A 21,381-nucleotide genomic window follows, 5' to 3' on the forward strand; every position below is an offset into this window, starting at 1 on the left:
TACTTTCTTCAGATTCCTAGGTGCATTTTGCTACTGTTGCCTTTGTCACCCAGGGCATGTCTTCCTGATTCCTCCCTTCAGTTTCTTTTCCTTTTTTTCCTGACTACACCTACACTGTTTTTTTGTTCTTGGTAAGAATAACAAGAAGCTCAGGCAATGTTAGTTCATTGTTTCTAGGGCACAGGGAACGCATTGGAAGAGGGCCCACTAGGCACTGCCTTGGTGTGAAATAGGCCTTCTCACATTGTGAGGCTGATTGAGGCCATGAGTCCTTCTTGGTTGTCTGGACAATTTTCACTCTGTCTCTTATACAGTAAGTTAACCCCGTGGGGGCATTTCTCTCTGCAGCAGACAGGCTAAGGAGACTGCTGGGAATGAGGCTGGCCCTGCCAGCTCCTTAGCTTTCCTGATCAAAGCAGACAGGGGAGCAGTAAGCAGCAATCAAATTCCTTTAAGACCTGCCTTACTGAGAGAAAGGTTGGTTTGTTCTGGTTTGTACTTGGCTGGCAGGGACTAAAGTAATGATATTCTATTGTACTTTGTCCAAAGCAACCTTAGGAAATAATTTATGACCACTTGTTATTTTTCCCTCAGAATTAAACTTGTGGATGATTAGCATTGTTAGGCTTTAGCTAAGCCTGTGTTGCTGACACTTTTTCCCCACTCAGACTTGGAAACTCAAAAGATAATGTAAATTTGTTGCTTGTAAGTCTTGGGTATCTTCTCACAGGGACAGGGCAGGCTTGGATACAAAATGATAACCAAGGTCCAGGTTATTTTTTGAGCTCTTGTGCAGACTGAATGTTTTGGTTCCTTTCCTAGGAAATGTCCTCCAGTGCTGCGCTGCCTATGGGAAGGGGGACAATTCTATGCTAGTTGCAGTTCTGATGGGTTGAGGCGGTGGGGAAAGGCATCCTGATATTCTTGTTGGGCTGTACAGCTCACCTACCAAGCTGTGTCCACAGGCTGACCTTTTGTATAAAAAACAGATAAAGCAATGCATGTTGGCAGTGTGAAAAGCACCATTAAGTATAAACGAAGGGCCACCAACTGAACTGAAAGATGAAGAAATGCAAAAATTAATAGATGGTGCCCTGGGTGCATGTGCAACTGAACTGTTTTATGTGAGGGCTGGGATGTCAGTGGATGGGGCCCCACAAGGAGAGGAGGAGATGCCAATGTTCTGACTGAGATTCCCGACTGATGGTGACAGGCAGGCCTGCTGGAGCCATGAGCCTGGCAGGGCTGAGGGGACTGTGTCTAGGGAGGAAGAGAAGAAAACATGCCAATCATGAGGAGGGTTCACTCCTGGAAACCACCATGAACTAATCCCTCTCCTTCTCTCTAACAATTGAGGGGAAATGAAAAAACAATAGAAAATTGACTATCACCTATGTATTTCATTCTTAACTTGTAGCTGTTTCATCCTCAAATTATAGCTGTGAACATATTTTTTACTACTACTTGCTTTTACTGTGGATAGTCCAATTGCATGTCCATGATGTTATCAAATAACTAGAGGCCCTGTGCACGAGATTTGTGCACTGAAGGGTAGGAGTGGAGAAGGGGATCCAGGAACCCTTGGGGGATATCCGACTGATGGCTTAGGCCTGCTCATGGACATCCTTAGCACTGCTGCCTGCACTGCTGTACTCGCCAGTTGCGAGCCTGGCTCTTGTATTGAGCGCCTGCTCCTTGGTGGTCAGTGTGCCTCATAGTGGCCAGTCATTCTGCTGTTTGGTCAATTTGCAAATTACCATTTTATTATATAAGATGCTGATTGCTTTATCCCTGGATAGGGCTCAGTTTTATCTTCATAATGTTAGAAGATTTAAAACAGGACTGGAGAAGTGCTCTTTCTTTCATGTCTGAAGTTTGTGCTCAATGATTTGAATCTCTGCTTTAATGCAATTTCAACAATTTAAAACCTAGAGAACTGCCAGCACATATGCTAGTTTATTTTGCATGTCTCTAAATGAAAACTGAAATCTCATATTGGAGGGAAGTCAAGCACCCCTCTACTCGCCTGCCAATGGATCTGTAACTTATTTATCAAGCAACTTCAGCTCAATGGAACAAGGAAAAGTAAAGAAAGACAGAATGCTCTCTGCTGCAAGTCTATCATACTCTCCATGAGTCTGTGACAGTGGATTTGACACTGTGCTCTACAGAGCTCTAGCTTTTGATGAGGTGTTCTGGGGACACTCCAAGCACCAAGCAGACGGTCTCCTACTCCCTTAAGTTCCACTGGATTCATTGTATCTTGGGATTTCCTGTCATATTGGCTTTAAAAATGGTTACTCTTAGGTAAACATAAACTTGAAAATTATTTTAATATAATGCTAAGTCTTCATAACATTCCTGTGGGTTCATTATCATTTTCTTTTTATAGATGAATTAATTAAGGCCATAGACACAGAGGTTGGTAAATGGCCTCCCTCAGTCACGTTTTCTCTAAAGTCTTTCTGCTGAGCCTTTCAGAAGCAAGAAAACAAATCTCTGGAGAATTTTTAAAAGTTTATACACTACAGCCCCAAACATAAACTTGAGCTTCAAATTTCACTCATGTCTGTATTTATCACTAGGGTGGTAGCTATGATGACCAGATATCAACAACATTCAACAAATATTTATTGAATCAGGAGTCAACTAGAAGTCAGCTTAGACCCAAAGCTAGGCTGTGAGGGTATAAAGTGAGAGGGAGTAAATTATAGACCATATATTTATATTCAATTTTAAGAAGCACAGACCTTATGTAGATAAACAGTATTAAGTCTGATGGGACAAAATAGCTGCCCAAATAAGATTTGGTGAGAGATAATGGCCCAACCACAAAGGTGGAGGCAGAAGAAATATTGCAAGGAGACATAAAAGCTATGGATTTAGCTCTTTTGTGTGATGATAATATCAACTATCTTCTATTAAGTTCTTACTGTGGCTTATTAATATTATTTAATTCTTCTAGCAGCCCTTTGAATAAATAGTGACCATGAACATCTATTTACAGATGAGAAAGTCAAGTAACTCCCTGAAGTTCAAGGCCAAGGAGCAGGCAACAGCATGTTAAAGGGCATGCTCCACTCTGGCTCCACTCAGCCAATAACACCAAATGGAGCAATTTGGAGAAATCACAGACTTTTTATTTTATTGCAAATCCAGTTTCTACTGCTTGTTAGACCCAAATTGGATCTCCATGCTCCTTTTTTTTCCTTGTTGGGGGCCTTAGTAATTCTCACAGTTCCTTTCCTCTATAAAACTCAAAGCATTCCCACAAGCCCCGTCAGCTCCCCACCTGGCTCTCTGCAACGGGCTCCCCTAAGACCTGTGTAGGACCTTTGTATCCTAAGAGTTCCAATCACCAGGAAGAGACTCACAAACAAACCTGGGCAGCTCTTGAGCTTGGGAACCGTAATGGTCAGGATGCCAGACTAATGGTGATGACCTCTCTGTGAAGACAACTACCAATAGAGGCTACATTCACATGTCTTTTATTGTCTCAGTTTGTGGGCCTGGAGATATTGATAGAATGGGGTCACAGTAGGAAACAGCAATTAACAGCCAGCTAGGTGCTCGCTACTCTCTTGTGGGCAATTGCAAGTTTAAAAGTTTTCAGGGTCTCCATCTCTCTCTGGAATGTTTTCCTTTGTGTGGTTTCCACAAAGTCTGTTTTCCTAGTTTAAAAATGAAATTAGAGTATTTTAAAAACTCCTTTGCACCCTTCACTATAGAACAATAATCATGCCTTACTGTATGGCTCAGTGGTTGACCCATGAACCAGGAGGTCATGGTTTGTTTCCCATTTGGGGCACATGCCAAGCTTGTGGGCTCCGTCCCCAGTGCAGAGTATGCAGGAGGTAGCCGATCAATGATTCTCTCTCAACATTGATGCTTCTATTTCTCTCCCCCTCTCTCCTCTCTGAAACCAATAAAAATATTTTTAGAATACCACAATAATCAGGAATGCTTAAAATTCTAAAAAAAAAAAAATTAATGTCATTCAGAGAAGTCACATGTAAATTTTTTTTATTTTTTACACAGCCATGTATGGATTTCTTGTTAAACTAAATCTGTTTGAGCTTCATGTCCACCCTTACACTTCTAAGTCAGAGGTTTTTTAAGCAACTCCAGCCAGATTGCAAGGTTTTCAACATTTAAGGGAGAAAACTGCTATCACCATAGTTGTGATTTTGATTTATCAGGACTCTCAGAATCAAAGTCAGACAGCATTTATCCCCTGTTTATCATTGATTTATTATTTATTAAGCATTTTATATATGCCAGGCACTGGGGAGATCCAGAGTGAGTCAAACAGAGAGGAGACCTGGCTTCACTGAATTTATATTTCAGTGGAGAGAGACAGATAACAATGTAAAAAGGAAATAAAAAGAAAGTTCATCTCAGATAGTGAAAAAGGAGAAGGAAACAGGTTAGTGTGATAGAGACCCAACTTGTAGCTGGGAGAGAGGAGACTAGGTTAGGGAAGGCTGTTAATAGTGGATACCTTTCAGCAGAATAGGAGCCTAGAGGGAGAAGTGTCCCAGATGATCTGTAAATGCAAAGGCCCTGAGGTTGGAATGAGCTTCTTCTGAGGAGCAGAAGGACTAATGTGGCTGAAGTGATGCAGGGTGAGTAGAGCAAATTCTGGAAAAGCTGAAGTAGAAGAGGAGGCTGCACCCAGATACAAGGCCTTGATATGGAGTTTGGATTTTATTCTGTGCGAAGTGGGAAGCCTTTGGAGAGTTTTACTCAGGGAATGGATATAAATTGAAAAACATTAAAAATGGTATATCAGGATTGTAGGGAAGTAAAAGTACAAGCAGAGGGCTTGTCAGGTGGTTAGGAAAGTCCAAGCAGGTTGGGGTGATCTTGGGGCCAGGTAAGATGCAATAGAGGTAGAGAGAAAAGGGGGACTTTATGTATATTTCAGAGGCTGATGGGACTTGCTGGTGGGTTGCATGTGGGGAGTGACGGGAAGTGCGGGAGGCAGCAAGGGTGATTCACAGGCTTTTGGCTTGAGCAACAGTGTGAATGGTTGGTGATGCCATTTACTGAAATGGGGAATACTGAGAGAAGATTTAAGGTGCAAGTCACAAATATGCTTTTTATGTTGAGTGTGAGATTCATAATACTCATCAAAGTGGAGATCCTGGGAGGAGGGGGAGAAATGAATAAAGAGAAGATGAGAAGGGGCAGTTGATGAGATGAGTGGGAACTACAGAGTGTTGTCATAGAAATCAACAGAAGAGAGTGCTCCAAGAAGGGAGGGCTGGCCAACTCAATCATATTTGCAGAATCATGATAGCTGAAGAGAGATCACTGGATATTTTAACATGGGGTTCATCTGTATCCTTGATTTGGTTGGTTAATAGTGAGAAGAGAAATCTGATAGAACTCTATCTATTATCTATCTATCTATCTATCTATCTATCTATCTATCTATCTATCTATCTATCATCTATCTATCTATCATCTATCTATAAAAGGCTAAGTGACTGTCCAGTACATATGATGTGCACTGGCAATTTAATTAATTAATTCATTTTCTTTCAATGTGCATGAATCCGTGCACTGGGCCACTCATTGTAATATAAGAAATCTGATTGTAATTCTACTGTAAAATTGGAAATTGTATTGCAACATTAGTTGTGGTGAATGAGAGGTGAAAAGTAGAGGTACCAGGAATAGCAGCTATTTGAGGTCATGCTGTAAAGAGGAGCATAGGCCTTCGCTGGTCAAGGTATTGTAAGGTGGGAAATTTATGGTATACTTTTATTTTAAAGGGAAAGTTCTAGTAGGGGGGCGAATGTAAGTATGGAGGAGAGAGGGGAGATGAGATCCTTTCTGATAATAGTCAGGTGAAGTCTTTGTGAAGGTGAGTGAGGATGGGATTCAGAGCACCAAAGGAGGACTAGATTTTGGTACAATCTGAGGCACTTAACCCAGGGTATAAAGAGGAAAGGCAGAGAATAGACATAGATATGACAAGGCTGGTATAAATTTGGTGGTGGGAATATGAGGGTTTTCTGTTTTTTTTCACTATAGTATGATTAGAAACAAATTAAAAAACATTTGCGGACATGTTTTAGGGAAAGTTTATTTAAAAATGTAAATGGGTGTGGGAAGCAGGTTGGTTGTTTAAAGTGGTGGGTCATCGAGCTATTCAGAATGAGTTATGTCAGTGGGATTTTGCATAAGTGAGGTCTTAAACGAAGGTGTCTTGTTAGACATCAGCACCTACTGGTAAAGTCTGGACACTGCAGTCCAGAGCTGCTAAATACTAACAGTGTACAGCTTCCTACTTCACTGAGAAAGTTCAAATTCCATTTTAATGCCTGTATTTGGACCCAATGTCCTTGTTACCTTAGTTTTCCAGAGGGTTCTAGGCAGAAATCTTTAGCACCAGAAGTTAGCTAAATGGAAACCCTGAATATGAGAAAGATGCCAAAGGAAACATGATTATTAATTAATACCCTTCGTGCTAATTTCTTAGAAAAGCAGACTCTTTGGAATAAAGTTCTCATTTTGCAATTAAAGTCTGTGAGATGGTGGAACTTTTCAGAACAATAGCTAAATGCAAGAAGCCTGGATCCATTAATAGTTTTGTTCTGCCTTTGTTTTCAAGGTTTGCTCAGCTGGCCTTGGTTACTCAATAAATGTATGGAGCCCCTGCATCTTACAGAAGTAAGCTCTGAATTTCCCTTTCTTAGGCAGCCCTTTAGACACCTATGTTTTTGAGGATTTGTTTGTCATTTTGCTTTCCACATTATGCACTTTTCCTGGACAATATCATCCACATTAAGGGCTTCTGCTATCCATTATGCCCTCTGATGACCCAGATATCTGTGTTTAGACCTGTCATCCCAACTGGAGACTGAGTCCGGTGTCCAGCACCTCACAGAAATCTCTTGTGAGCATCCCATCATCAACTTAGCCCAAATCAAAATCAAACTGGATTGTCATCTTCCCCACTTTTAAAACCTGTGGTCTGAAGGTCAGTAAATGCAATCTTCATAGTTGCCCACGCAAGAGAAAAATGGACTATGGTCTCAATTTCTTACCTCTGACATCTATTTGGTCCTCAGTGTCTCTTGAATCTGTCCCCTCTTTTCTTTCCTCTTTCTTTTTGTTGCCTGGACTTTTGCAAGAGCAGCACAAGCTGGTTCTTCTATATCTAGTCACTCTCTTCCCATTCTTTTTCCACTACCTACTTCTCTACTCCCTTTTCTTGTTTTTTTTTTTTTTTTTTTTTTTTTCCATTGTTATTCGCTGACTCTTCAGTACCAAGGCACTGACAGGGAGCCATTTTATTTTAAGATACCACTCAATATGGTGTTCTCAGTGATGACCCCATGACACTCATCTGACCTAGGCCAAGTTGGGTGCCCCTCTTCTGTGCTTTCACATCGCTATTGTCATCATATTATACACAGAATGCTACTGTTCACTTGCTTATCTGAGAAACCTTAGAGATGAGATTCATTGGTCTGTTCTTCATCTCTCTGTCCCAACCAGACCCATGGTTGTGGCTCAATAATAAATACTGATGTTGTGAAGACAGAAATGAATGAAGGGATATTTGAACAATCTCTTCTCCACCACTTCTTAGAAGCGCGAACACTACTATGTTTATAATGACCCAGCTGTATAGGTTTTCAGATAGCTTGCTATTAAAGCACTACTATTTGATCAAGGGATCAGGGGGTCAGATTAGATAGTCTGTTAAAAGTTCCTCTCAATCCCCTCCTGGTAATGTATCCATGGATATGGAGGGTTACCCAAGGGGGCAAGGCTGACAAAGATCTAATGCAATCCTAGGATGCATTAATAGAAGAATGGTATCCAGTTCACCGAAGATAATAAGCTCCCTGCATTCAGCACCAGGTGAATTGTGATTAATTCTAGGTTCTGACTAAAGCAGGAGAGCCTCTCTCTGACATCTATGAAGAGAGGTCAGTGGGTAATGAACCTTATCTTATATAATCAATGGGTGAAGGTGCTGTGGATGTTCTGTGGGGAAAAGAGACATCAGCACAGAAATGAGCCTTCATGTATTTAAGGGTTGTTATGTGGAAGGGGAATTAAAATTATTCCATTAAGCTTTCAGAGCTAGGCTTTTCTGGCAGAAATTACCCACAGAGTAGATTTCAGCTAATTATAAGAAAGAATATTTTAACAATTGAAAATGGGCTGCCTTTTATGTTACTGAGTTTCTCAATACTAGTGATGTGCAAGAAGAATTACTACTTGGTAGGTACATAGTCTTTTCAGTCTCTTCTAGATATAAAATTCTACTGTTCTAAGATGGTGACCTTGCTCTCCTCATCTCCAAAAAAGGATTCAAGGAGAGATGGAATTTAAGTGTGTTGGGACAATTTAGGTAGCAAGGGAAACCATTTCTGAAAGACAATGGTATTTTTGAATAGGTCCATCTGAAGATTTAGGAAATCTCAATTATAGATGAACTTGAACAAAAGTCTGATTAGTCATTTTATTAAAATAATTTAACTAGTTCAAAATCAAGAGGAAGCAAATAGGCAGGCTTTTAATTCCTCTAATATAATTTAGTTTGACCTACATAATGTCTTCCCCCTTAGCCAGGAATTTTTGAGCCTGGGGATATTTTAAATAAGAAAAACAACAATAAATAAAAACAGAAAAGGCAGAGGGGAGATTATTGATTTATTACTTCATCAACTGTATTGCTAACTACATTAAGGAACTTGATTGTAACATCTTACATAATCCGAAATGATTGTTTAAAAAATTAGTCTTGTAAAAAAAATCCAGGTATTTATTTTTTATCTTAACTATTGCCAAACATTTATGTATTTTTAGATGCCTGAATATTTTTTCTTGCAACTAATTTTTATTTCATATGTGTCATTTACACAGATAGTTTTATTTTAACAAATCAATAAATATATCTTTTGTTTTAGTATTAAGGTATGAAATTCCAATTACTATTATATTTTATTATAGTTTATGTATACTACCTTTGCTTACTGTATGCATATAAATTCCACTAACATTAATAAGAATTATAAAATGAAAGCACATATTCATTAGTGTCTACTGTGCTTCTCAAGGTTATCCTAAGGTTCAGGAAGGAGTTTAATGAGTACCTAATGAGAACTTTTATACTACTGATTAAGAATATTTATCATGTTTGTGATATGGATATCACAATCTAACACTGGGAAGTTAGTAAAAAAAATTTGAGTTCCAAATACCCTCTTTTGTTATTAATCACATATGTGAAAGACACTTTGTGTTGACAAAGTTATGGTCTTTGAGTTCATTAATACTCAAAAACTGCTAATCTCATAAGGAATTCATCACAATTTAAATTTCATGCAGTATATGTCACTTCTGTAATAATTAATATTATAGAAGATAGAAAAAAGAAGTTGGGTCATGTTTTAAAATAGAACTTTCACCAATTTTTAAAAAACTGTCTGTTTAAAATTGAGTTGAATTTGTTGCTACTGCTTTGAAGAATAGTCTGTGAATATGGTGTGTCTAAAGAATTCAGTCAACTTTGTTATCTGTCCATTAACATGGGTTCTTAATTGTACATCTTAAAGAAGAGAAAAACATGCCTAAGACATTCTGAAAACCCCAACTAACAATTTGATTTGAATCTTTTAATCTATTTTACTTGCTAAGTTTAAAATTCCAGGTAAAATATAAAATGAAATTATTTATACAGGCTCTTCTGCAACTTACTCATTTTTGTTTAGTTTTCAGGACAGTTTCAAAAGTTTTGACATTTCCATTGTTTTGGACTTTGGACTAACTACAGGTTAACTTTTTTTGTAAGCACTTACCAAAAAGCTTCTTTCCATGGAATTGATAGGTTAATGAGAGCCCTACATTATGGAATGGTGGTTGAAATGATCAAATGTGGTGATAGATGTAAAATTGCTTTATAGCTATAAAAGGCTGTACGTGTATTAATTTGTTTTCATTGGATATTGCTGAAAATGGTCTGTAAAGTCAATAGCATCTGAGTGAAAATTCGGAAGGTTGTAATAAATATGTGGAATGCTCAGTGTCCAAGAAGCAGGATTTTGGTGCTTGCTTCCTCTCTGTCCTTTCTCTATATTTCTGTCTCTGCCTTTCTCTCTTTCTCATACAAACACATGCACCCACACATATTTTCAACGGGTTGTATTTTTATCTATACTTCCTGTAAACAGACTATACTAGTACTTTTCACACAAACTGACTTACTTGATGAGAAAAGTATATATATTTACATAATGTCATTCAAATTGATACCTAGTAGACTTCTTAAACCGTAATGATCAAGAGACACACGTAGGACCATATAACAAGTGTCCCAGGAGGTATAATTTGGGAAATAAGGCTAAAAATGAGTCAGTGAAATATCATGGTAAGAACTGGGTAGCTCTGCTATAAATCTTCTAGAGCAAAAAGAGAAGGACAAGTAAGGTGGGGGAGGGTGAGCAGGGAGAGTACTTTGCTACAGCCTTCTGGTTAGGAAAAAAAGAATAAAGTCACTGATAGTCCAAATATGAAAGAATAATTAATAAATCTATGTAGATATCATTATTTTACTGGTGAATATTTCTCAAGTTTCATCCAAATGAGTGATCGCTAGGACCAATAAAATCCCATTGATAATCACCAAATTTCCCTTTGGAAAATATCATTTTACCTCCATTATAATGAGACTAGAGAGAGGCCTGGTGCATGAAAATTTGTGCACTTGGGAGGACCCTTAGCCTGGCCTGCACCCTCTCATAACATGGGACCCCTCAGGTAGGGTCCCTAGGCCTGGCCTGAGATCAGGGCCTATTGGGGCTTTCCTTTCTCTGGCTGAGGGCAGCTGGCCATAACCCTGCTGCTGCCACTGCTTGCCATCTGTGCAGTGCTGCCCTTCCTCCTCCCTCTTCCCTCCCAATCACTGGTGGCCTCCCTCTGCAGGAGACAGGCTGGGTGCTATGACTTGGCTGGCCTGGGCCTCCCTCTTTTTTTGCTGGGGGATGGGGCTAGTCCTGTCTGCCTACCTGATTGCCCCTAACTGTTGGCCTGCCTACCTGATCACCTCTAACCATTCTGCCTGTCTGCCTGATTGTTCCTACCCACTTGCTTGGGGGAGGGTCCAACCCAGCAAGGGGCCGTCTGCCTATCTGATCTCCCTTAACCACTCTGCCTGCCTACCTGATCACCGCTAACCACTGGTCTGCCTACCTGACCACTGCTAACCACTCTGCCTGCCTGCCTGATTGCCCCTAGTTGCTTGCATGGAAGCAGGGCCAGCCTGAGAAGGGGCCATGATGGTCTGGTCTCTGGTTGTTTTGGTCATGACACCTCTGGCCTTTTATTATATAGGATATTTTAGGGTATCCATAATGGCAGCAAAACATTAGGTTACTTTGATCCCATTTTTTCTTCTCTTTCCACTCTCTGGAAGAGTATATACTAAGTAGCAAATTGTTTAGAGAGAGAGAGAGAGAGAGAGAGAGAGAGAGAGAGAGAGAGAGAGAGAGAGAGAGAGAGAGAGAGAGGAGCAAGATGCCTAAGTGAACGGGGAAAAGATCATTATTGCCTGCAATAAATTTGATACGAATTTCAATACATACAGGATTCAATATATCTCTCAGGTTGATTTGTACATGAAACATTTATATCTCTAGCCTATTTTTAACATCTCTTCAATTATGTGGATGGAAAAAACCTAGATGATGTTAGAACTTTGTAAAGCTAAATGTGCTGGAGAAATAAAGTTACTGCTGAGCCTCAGATCAATCTCATCTATTAAAAACAATTTTAACATGCTTTTTTTTTATTTAGAATTTACATATGAAAAGCATAGAAAGCATGATTATATGGCTCGATAAATGTTCAAAAAATGTACCCACTACTTAAGTGGGGAAACAGCAGCCCTGAGGAGCATACATAGAGGCAGGGATGCCTTGACTGAAATGTCATGGATTTCTTTTACCATGTCAAGGTTAGTGCTGATCTTTCCTCCATTCAAATAGCATTGCGATTCCTTTTTAAAAATCAAAGGATAATCAGATTTATTATAAAAGCTGATCCAGATTAAGATCATAGCTGAAGAAATGCAAGAGTTAACTGTGAAACTTCCAGTTGACAACTTTTATAGCTGATAACAATTGCTGTGTGTCTGCTTGGTCGTTTACCCTGTCTTTAATAGTGCTAAGCATTTGGCATTCTGCCTTCAAAATGTTGCAGAAATCATATCCAGATTTTTTAAAGCAAATTTGTTAGGGTTAGCACTTTGCTGAAAAGGTCTCGAAGAAATGACTCAGTTACAATTTTAAAAGTTAATGAGTTAGGGGTGGTGAGGGCTTTAAAAACACTCATTTGTAGATCCAGTGCAGTGTGATATCTTCTGCAAAGTAAGAGGCGTAGGTCAAAATTCCAACCTTTATGACTTGGGGGGTGGGTATTCCTATGTGTACAAAATTGTGTGGTCCAAACGGAGAGAAATCATAAAGTGATAGGGCTAAGATGAAAATCTCAGCTTTTTCAGCAATTTTTTTTTTGGTTTCCTGTTAAACTCAGTGAAATGAGAAAATCGTGACATTCATGGAGGATAAGTGGCACAGAGAGGACTAGTGAAAACAATTATAACCATTTCTTAATTCTTTGCAGCTATTACTCCCTACACCACAGCAAGATCCTGTTTAATTTAACGCATGAAAATATTTTCTTTCATAAGCCACTGCCAGAACTACAGGTTTTCTTTTTAATGACAATCAAATGAAAATTGAAAAACATGGTCAATTGATGTTTTTGCCTTTAACTTTGTTTCTTCTTTTGCTTATTGACTTAAAGAAATAATAACTGAACTGGATAATCCTTCAGGAAATTTGTCAATGTTCAACATTTAGCTGATTTACCCTTTTCAAGTATTTAGATAACTTCTTAAAAATTTTGCAGCTGCAAAACATATACAATATAAAATAACAAACCATAAGTAAAAAGATTATACTCAATAAGAGTAAAACAAAGGTGGACGAGTAAAATAAATTTAGACAGAATGCTTGCAGTGGAGCTTGTACTTATTAAAATTGGGCTAAAAGCTCCAAGTTTCCTTAAAAATAAAAATTAAACAGAAAATATTCTTACTTACAAGATTTTTTTCTGTCCTAAGTCCATCTGGCTAATGACAGACATTACTAGCTAGTGTCCAGTGAGGGCCCTAATATATATGAATAGCTTCTTGAGCTTCTGTCTTATCCAGGGTTTTAATATATTCTTTCAATAATCACAATAATTTTTGAAGAAGCTATTACCATTTCCTTATTTTGGATGAGGAAATGGAACCTCAGAGAGCTTTTGTAACTTATACAAAGTCACAGAAGCAATAAGCTGAGGACCAGAGAATTGAACTCAAGTTTCTCTGAGATCAAAGTACATGCTTTGCCCTCTACATAAGTCTGCTTTCAATCCAGTTTATAAAAAAACCAATTTAACCTTTTTTTAACCAAACAGTTCAGTGGCATAAAATGCATTCATAATATTATACAACCATCATTACTATCCATCTCCATAACTCTTTTTATCTTGTAAAACTGAAACTCTATGTCCATTAAACAATAGCGCTCCATTTCCCCCACCCAAGACCTTGGCAGCTACCAATCTACTTTATGTTACTGTGATTTTGACTACTCTGGGTCCCTCACACAGTGGAATTATATAGTGTTTGTATTTTTGTTACTGGCTTATTTCAGTTAGCACAATGTCCTCAAGGTTCATCCATGTTGTAGCTCATGTCAGAATTTTCTTTCTTTTTATAAGACTAACTAGAGGCCTGGGGCATGAAATGTGTGCACAGGTGGGCTCTATAGGCCTGGGTGGTGATCAGGGCCAGGCCGTTCAGGGCTGGAAGGCCCCAGTGGTGATGGGAGAGGAGGCCACCGTCACCAGGCCAGTTGTGGAGGGAATGAATGCAGGATGCCAGTGCTGCTATTGGTGCCCTGCCACTGCGTGGCTCCTCACCTCCCCTTCTCCTTCTTTCCTGGCCACCGCACTGCCACCAGGGCCTGCCAGCTGGAGGAAGGGATGGGGAAAGGACTGCAGGAGGTTGGCCACCAGCCCTGAGGAGAGAGTTGGCTCTCTGCTCCTCTGGGAAAGGGCCCACATCCACCACCATCCACCCCTGGTTCTCCGTCCCAGCCTGGGGCCTTCCTGCTGGGGGGAGGGTCTTGTGGGAGGTTGGCTGTGGAAGTGCACTGACCACCAGGGGGTAGCTCCTACGCTGAGAATCTGTTCTCTGGTGGTCAAGGGATGTCAGTGACCAGTCGTTCTGGTCATTCTGGTTGTTTGATTATATGGTCACTTAGGCTTTTACATATATAGATAATATTCCATTGTTTGCATGCACCACATTGCTTATCCTTTCATCTATTGAACACTTGGTTTGCTTTCACATTTTAGCTATTATGACTAAAGGTGCTATGAACAAATATCTCTTCAAGAGCCTACTTTAAATTCTTTTGGGCATACATTCAGAAGTGTAATTGCTAGATCATATGGTAATTATTTTTTTAATTTTTTAAAGAATTTCCATGCTACATGTTAATCAACCATGTATAAGGGTTCGAATTTCTCCATATTCTCACCAAACACTCGTTATTTTCTTGTTTGATGTTTTTATTGGTAGCTATCCTGATGGTATCCTGATTAGTAGCTATGAAATGGTATCTCACTCTAGGTTTGATTTGCATTTTCTGAATGTTTAGTGATGTTGAGCATCTTTTCATGTGCTCATTGGCCAATGGTATATCTTCTTTAGAGGAATATCTGTTCGAGTCTTTTGTCCAGTATTTAACTGAGTTTTTGTTTTCCACTATTGAGATTTAGGAATTCTTATATACCTGGATATTAATTCCTTATTAGATATATGACTTGCAAGTATTTTCTCCCACTCAGTTTGTTTCCTTTTTACTCTTATAGCGCTGTTTTATGAACAATGTTTTAAAATTTGTATAGAGTCCAATTTGTCTTTTCTTATTCTTGCCTATGTCTTTGGTATTATTTTTAAGAAGTCATTGCCAAATCCAATGTTGTGAAATTTTGTCCCATACTTATTTTAACACTTTTACAGTTTTGGCTCTTACATTTAAGTCTCAATCCATTTTGGGTTATTTATTTTGTATTTGGTATTAGATAAGAGTCCAGCTTCCTTCTAATGTATGTGGATATGTAGTTTTCCAATACCACTTATTGAAAATACCATCTTTCCCCCATTGAATGGTTTTGGTATCCTTTTGAAAAATAATTTGACCACTAATGCATGGGTTTATTCCTGGAATACCTATTCTAGCTTACCAGTCTATATGTCTGTCATTATTCCAGCACCACACTATAGCTTTGTCATACATTTTGAAATCAGAAAGTATAAATTCTTCAGCTTTGTTCAATCTATCTATCTATCTATCTATCTATCTATCTATCTATCTACCTACTATTCAGGGTTCCTTGAAATTCCACATGAATTTTAGAATGGGTGTTTCTATTTCTGCAAAAAATTTCACTGTGATTTTGATAGGGATTGCATTGAATCTTAGGGTATACTGATATCTTAATAATATTGAGTCTTCCAATTCATGAACATGAGATGTGCTTCCAGTTATTTATGTCTTTGTTAATATATAAGCAATGTTTTGTAGTTTTCATTGTATGTCTTCCACCTCCTTAAGTTTATTCCTAAGTATTTTATTCTTTCTGATGCCACTATAAATGAAACTGCTTTTATAATGTTTTTCGTATTTTTTATTGTTGGTGTATAGAAATGCAAGTGACTGTTGCACATTGACTTTTTGTTCTGCTACTTTGCTGAATTAGTGCTATTAATTTTGTGTGTGGAATCTTTAGGTTTTTCTGCATGTAAACTTATATCATCTGCATAGAGAGATAATTTTACTTTTTCCTGTCCGATTTGAATGCTTCTATGTCTATCTCTCATCTAATTGTTCTGGCTAGAACTTCCAATACTATGTTGTATATAAGTAGTGAAAGTGAACATCATTGCTTTGCTCCTGATCTTAGAGGAAAGCTTTTAATATTTCACCATTGAATATGACATTCACTATAGGTTTTTCATATATGACATATTACTTTGAGGTAGTTTTCTTCTATTTCTAATCTGTTCCGTTTTTTTAAAATATATTTTATTGATTTTTTTTTACAGAGAGAAAGGGAGAGGGATAGAGAGTTAGAAATATCAATGAGAGAGAATCATCAATCAGCTGCCTCCTGCACACCCACCACTGGGGATGTGCCCGCAACCAAGGTACATGCCCTTGACCGGAATCAAACCTGGACCCTTCAGTCCGCAGGGTCAGATTTTCTGTTTCTTCATGATTTATCTGCTCTCCTCTTTATCTGTCCTCTATGACAGGAGCAGCATCAGAGCACAGATTCTTGATATTTAGAAAGCAGGGTCTTTCTTGAGCCTACTGGCTCCCACAAACTGTGTGTAAGCTGCTCTGGGGATACATTCACAGTTGTCAGAGACTGGGGGATGGGTAGCTACTACTGTGGTAAGTGCTGAAACTGACCAACATTAACAATTTTCCATCAAAACCTTACCTTGGGAATTTTAAGCCTTCAATAGACTCCAAAATTTAATAGTTACATTAGATTGATTCCGCCAGTGCAATTGTTGTATAGGTATGAAGACTGCTTCTTGATGCTTCCTGCTATCGTCCTAGAATTCTCTTTAATCCACAGCTTTTGTAACTTCAATTGTATGAAAATTGTGATTATTTTTATAAATTGATTTATTCAGGCCTGAGTGATTATTTTTTTTGGAAGACTAAGTTGTCTTGGAATCGGTATCTTTTATTAGTTAATTGTGAACTTTTATCCAACAGTGTACCCCAAATCAAGAAATCTGATCATGTTTTCAGGAGGGTCTGCAATATTCCAAATATAGGCACTGATACCTAAGAACCTATATTGTGGGAAAGAGATTGAATGGCTATTAAATATTTAGTCTTTAATCTCATAATGCTTAAAAATTCAGTTAAATAAATCTTAAACATGGAGAAATGTAACAATAAATTATTAAAATAACACTTAAGTGCAAAAACTAGAAGAGCTATCAAAAAGCAGTGTAAAATAAATCGACAAATGAGTAATGCAGGCCATAACTGCTAAAGGACTTCAAAGAAAAGAAAAATCACTTTTATGTAACTGACTGAGAAAGGCTTTAGGAAAGTAGCAGCATTTTTAAACTTCCATCTCTAATTAATTTGCCAATTTGGATTTTTTTCCACTTACATAAGTTGGACAGAAAACACCATGATCAATTCCAGACCTCAGGAAATGATATTCAGGATATATAACAAGGATGCATTGAGTGTGTGTGTGTGTGTGTGTGTGTGTGTGTGTGTGTGTGTGATATGTACCTTTGAATTTGCAAAGAATTGTTTTTAGGTCTATAGACACAGTAGAGCTAACCATAATATTTAGCAATTGGCAGACATGAACAATTCCAAAAGATTCCCCTTGGGAAAAACTGTAAGGGAATTTTCCTCAATGACTAGCTGAGGAAATCGAAGAATAGAAACAGCCATCAACTGCCCATATATGTCAATGAAGGCTACATAAGTAATTTTAAAAATTTAGTTTCTGACTTAGTGTCTTGAACTTGAAAAGGACTGAACAACTTAGTAGACATGTCCTTATAAAACCAACTTCAGTCATTATTTAGTTGTATTTTGGTATGATGTAGTTCATAAATTTCTGTTATAATGAGAGTAGCACATTTTAATTCTTTTTGTTTAATAAAATAATTTCATAGGTTAATTCCCATGCTGTTAACACCTCATAAATTAATGTATATTTTGGATGAGATCATCTTGCTTGATTAGTTCTCACCTTTTCCCCCAAACCATGCTTGAACACCTTTATCAGACAGGCGTCTGAACTTTCGCCGTTTTGCATTCTTCAAGTTTCTGCTATTATAAGCTGGTAGCAGACTGAGGCCACAACGGATTTTTTTTTTTTTAATTTAATCAGACATTTAAATAGTTTTTCAGAAGTTTTCCTTTCACAAGGAGCCATATGTGACTAGCTTGGTTATACTTTCTCTCTCTCTCTCTTTATTTTCAGAATAAAATGAAGAAAGCCAGTGAACTGTCCAGATGAATTCAGTGGTATCCAAGAAGATGCTCAGATGAGAAAAAAAATGGCCAGAAATAAAAGATTCATTTGAATAGAAGTCTGAGTAGAAGCTTTGTTCTCAGAAGTATTAGAAATGCCTAAAAGTGTCCTGTGGTCAAATTAATTTTAAAATGTTGGAATGAATAAAACTATGTTTGATTATCATATCCCATATATTTGTTAAGTATTTCTGTACATTTGCTAGCATGTTTATTTATTTTCCTTCAGATGAGATAAAACTCATTTTTTTTTAAAGATCTATGCAATGCTATCCTCTGTCATGACATTTCTAATAATACTCCAGCTCATATTTGATTCAGGCCAGCACAGTTGGATTTTGCTGCTCTTGTCCCACATGCACATCTCTCTCTATCTTATTTCCCACTTCTTTCCTTCCCACTTCTTTCCTGCCCCACTGCCCTTCTTGTTGCTCCTCTAATTTGCTAACATCATTGTCACCTCAGGGCCTCTGCATGTGCTTTCCTCTTTGCTGGGTGAGTTCTTCTCTTTTATGTTTTTAGTTCTCTACTCAAATGTCGAAGTATTAGAAATATTTCCTGACTATTCCAAATAAATCGCAATCAATTCCCATTTCCAGCATTGCCTATGCCTCTTGCACTCATAGCACAACTTCATAAATTAAATATTTATCCGTTTACTTTTTGTCTTCTTCCACTAGAATGTTTGTTAGCTTCATGAGGGTATTTGTGTGTATTTTTTATTCACTCCTGTAGTCCAATGCTGAGAACAGTTGCCAGGTACACAGTAGATATGCAATAATATTTGCTGTGAATACATGATTTTTCATATTCTTACTTTTTGAATTGTATTAGCATTATTATCAGTATCACATAACTTTACAATTGATTTTAAGGCTTGGGCATTCATAAAGTTATTCTTCATCATGTTTTCTCTTGCTTCACTTCTGAAATTCACTTTGTTGGTCATTACTTATTTCAGTAACACAAGAAGGCTATAGTGAGAACCTGATATTTCGGATCCATGAAGCTCTCTGGTGCCTTTCTCATGCATATCAAGGATCTACACTGTATGTTTATGTTCAGTCATTATCATTCTTGTTATTTTAATTAATAATGGAATTGTAAGTTCAGTAAGGGCAGCAGCCATATTATATACACTTTATGTGTGTGTGTTCCTACAGTGTCTTTAACAGACTAGGCCACATTTCTGTTTAAGAATTATTTATGGATACAAATATTAGAGTAAATGTTATTTTAGACCAACAGCATGTTTTTAATTCTGCAAAAAAGTAAATACTTGGAGAGTTGCAAATGCCTGCAGTTTCTAAAACTTTTGATTTGAATTTTTCAGATGCACATTTTAACACGGTATTTTGCACCAAATAATGCAGAGAAAACACCCTACAAATAATGGAATCTGTGGTAATATTATAGTTGAAATTCTGTAACATAAATTTGCTTATTCTGCTGACCTTTTGATGACAATGCAATAACAAGAAAATAGGAGATTTTCTCAATTTAAATTGCCTTTGTGTTTTCTGATATTCACTTTGAAAAACCAAAATCATGCTTTTATTTAATGTTTAAATAGGGATATTATGGTAATAGCATCATACTCAGCAAACTCATAGTCAAAGACTTTTAGTTTCTTCCTGATTTAACAAAATAGTCATTTTCATAGGAAGTGTTTTGAATTTACTAAGATGCAGATTTCTGTTTCTGTTATTTTTATTTTAGAAATGTAAACCTATACTTTTATCAATGACTTTACCAGATGGGAGTGTCTTACATTTTTAGGCCTCCTTCTCTTACACAGCTTTTGTGTGGACAGTTCAAATTGCATTACAAACAGTTCACTCATCTGTTAAGTATTTCTGTACATTTGTGAAGGGTGACATTTTGTTGCTCAGATTTTTTTAAAAAAGGGAACTCAGATGCAGTTGTGTCAACTGAGTGCTCAAGTCCCAAGATATGCTGAGCAGATCATCTTGAATGTACTGAGATATGAGATACCTTAGTAAAGCTTAGCTAACTCCAATGCTGACCTCTACTTCCTCCATTGGATCTTACCTTTGGGTAAAAGGAGGGAATTCTTATCATCCCCTGTTATAATGTGAAAATATTTCTGAGGAGAGTCACTAATTAAGCCATAACAGTTTGTTATGGGTTTTGGGGGGTCATGTTGAGAATCTTGGAATATTAAAAAGCCAAGAGATGAAATGTAGCATTACACATAGATCAAAATCCCTTCATATGAGCTTGTTTTGAGTGTATTTAACAAATTGCATCATTTGCATTTTCCAAGAATATGTGCAACCTACTTATTCCAGAAAGACTGATGTAGCTTAGGTATAATGATCCTTAAATAGTTATCTGTAGGAAAAGAAAATGTCCTGTGGTCAAATTAATTTTAAAATGTTGCAATGAATAAAATGAAATAGGGTCATTGCTTATAGGTCCTTAGGCGATTCAAGGATAGTCAAAAAAATATGACACTGGGGGGAAACTTGTATGAAATTAATCATAGTGTCTGGGAAATAGTGAGTGCTTCAGAATATTATTGTTTTTCTCCCTCCTATATTTTTCTCCTCTTGCTCTTTGGAAAATCAAGAACTCCAGGTCAGCACTAAACAGAAATTAACATTTTATAATTTTGACTTTATTATTATTATTTATTTATTGTCTGAAGTTTTATATACATATGTCTCCTTTTTCCCAGATTGATACCAACTGCTCACCCATTCCCACCCTGGGCAAGCCCCCACCACCCCAAAGTCTGTGTCCATTGGTAATGCTAATATGCATGCATACAAGTTCTTTGGTTGCTCTCTAACCCTCCCCCCTTCCCTGCCATTTGTCTCTAAATTTATTCTTGTTCATCAAATTATGTTGATCATTATATCCCACATATGAGTGAGATCATGTAATGTTTATCTTTCTCTGACTGGCTTAGTTCACTTAGCATAATACTCTCCAGTTCCATCCATGCTGTTGCAAATGGTAAAAGTTCCTTCTTTTTTTATAGTGGCATAGTATTCCATTGTGTAGATGTACCACAGGTTTTTAATCCATTCATCTGCTGATGGGCACTTGGCTGTTTCCAAATCTTAGCTATTGTAAATTGTGCTGCTATGAACATAGGGGTGCTTATATCCTTTTTGACTGGTGTTTCTGGTTTCTTAGAATATATTCCTAGATCAAATGGGAGTTCCATTTTTAACTTTTTGAG

At 37.6% G+C, this 21,381-nt stretch overlaps 1 long non-coding RNA gene across 1 annotated transcript in view; it reads left to right on the forward strand.

Moving 5' to 3' along the window:
• Positions 1-18,334, forward strand: part of LOC123653268 — a 52,723-nt gene extending 34,389 nt beyond the window's left edge. Inside the window, exons 2-3 of the long non-coding RNA XR_006742975.1 lie at positions 11,821-11,980; positions 18,121-18,334. This is a non-coding gene — a long non-coding RNA (uncharacterized LOC123653268). The remainder of the gene's footprint in view (positions 1-11,820; positions 11,981-18,120) is intronic.
• Positions 18,335-21,381: the final 3,047 nt, after the last annotated feature.

The sequence above is a fragment of the Pipistrellus kuhlii genome, unplaced genomic scaffold, assembly GCF_014108245.1.
Source record: "Pipistrellus kuhlii isolate mPipKuh1 unplaced genomic scaffold, mPipKuh1.p scaffold_m20_p_3, whole genome shotgun sequence".
Classification (NCBI taxonomy): domain Eukaryota; kingdom Metazoa; phylum Chordata; class Mammalia; order Chiroptera; family Vespertilionidae; genus Pipistrellus; species Pipistrellus kuhlii.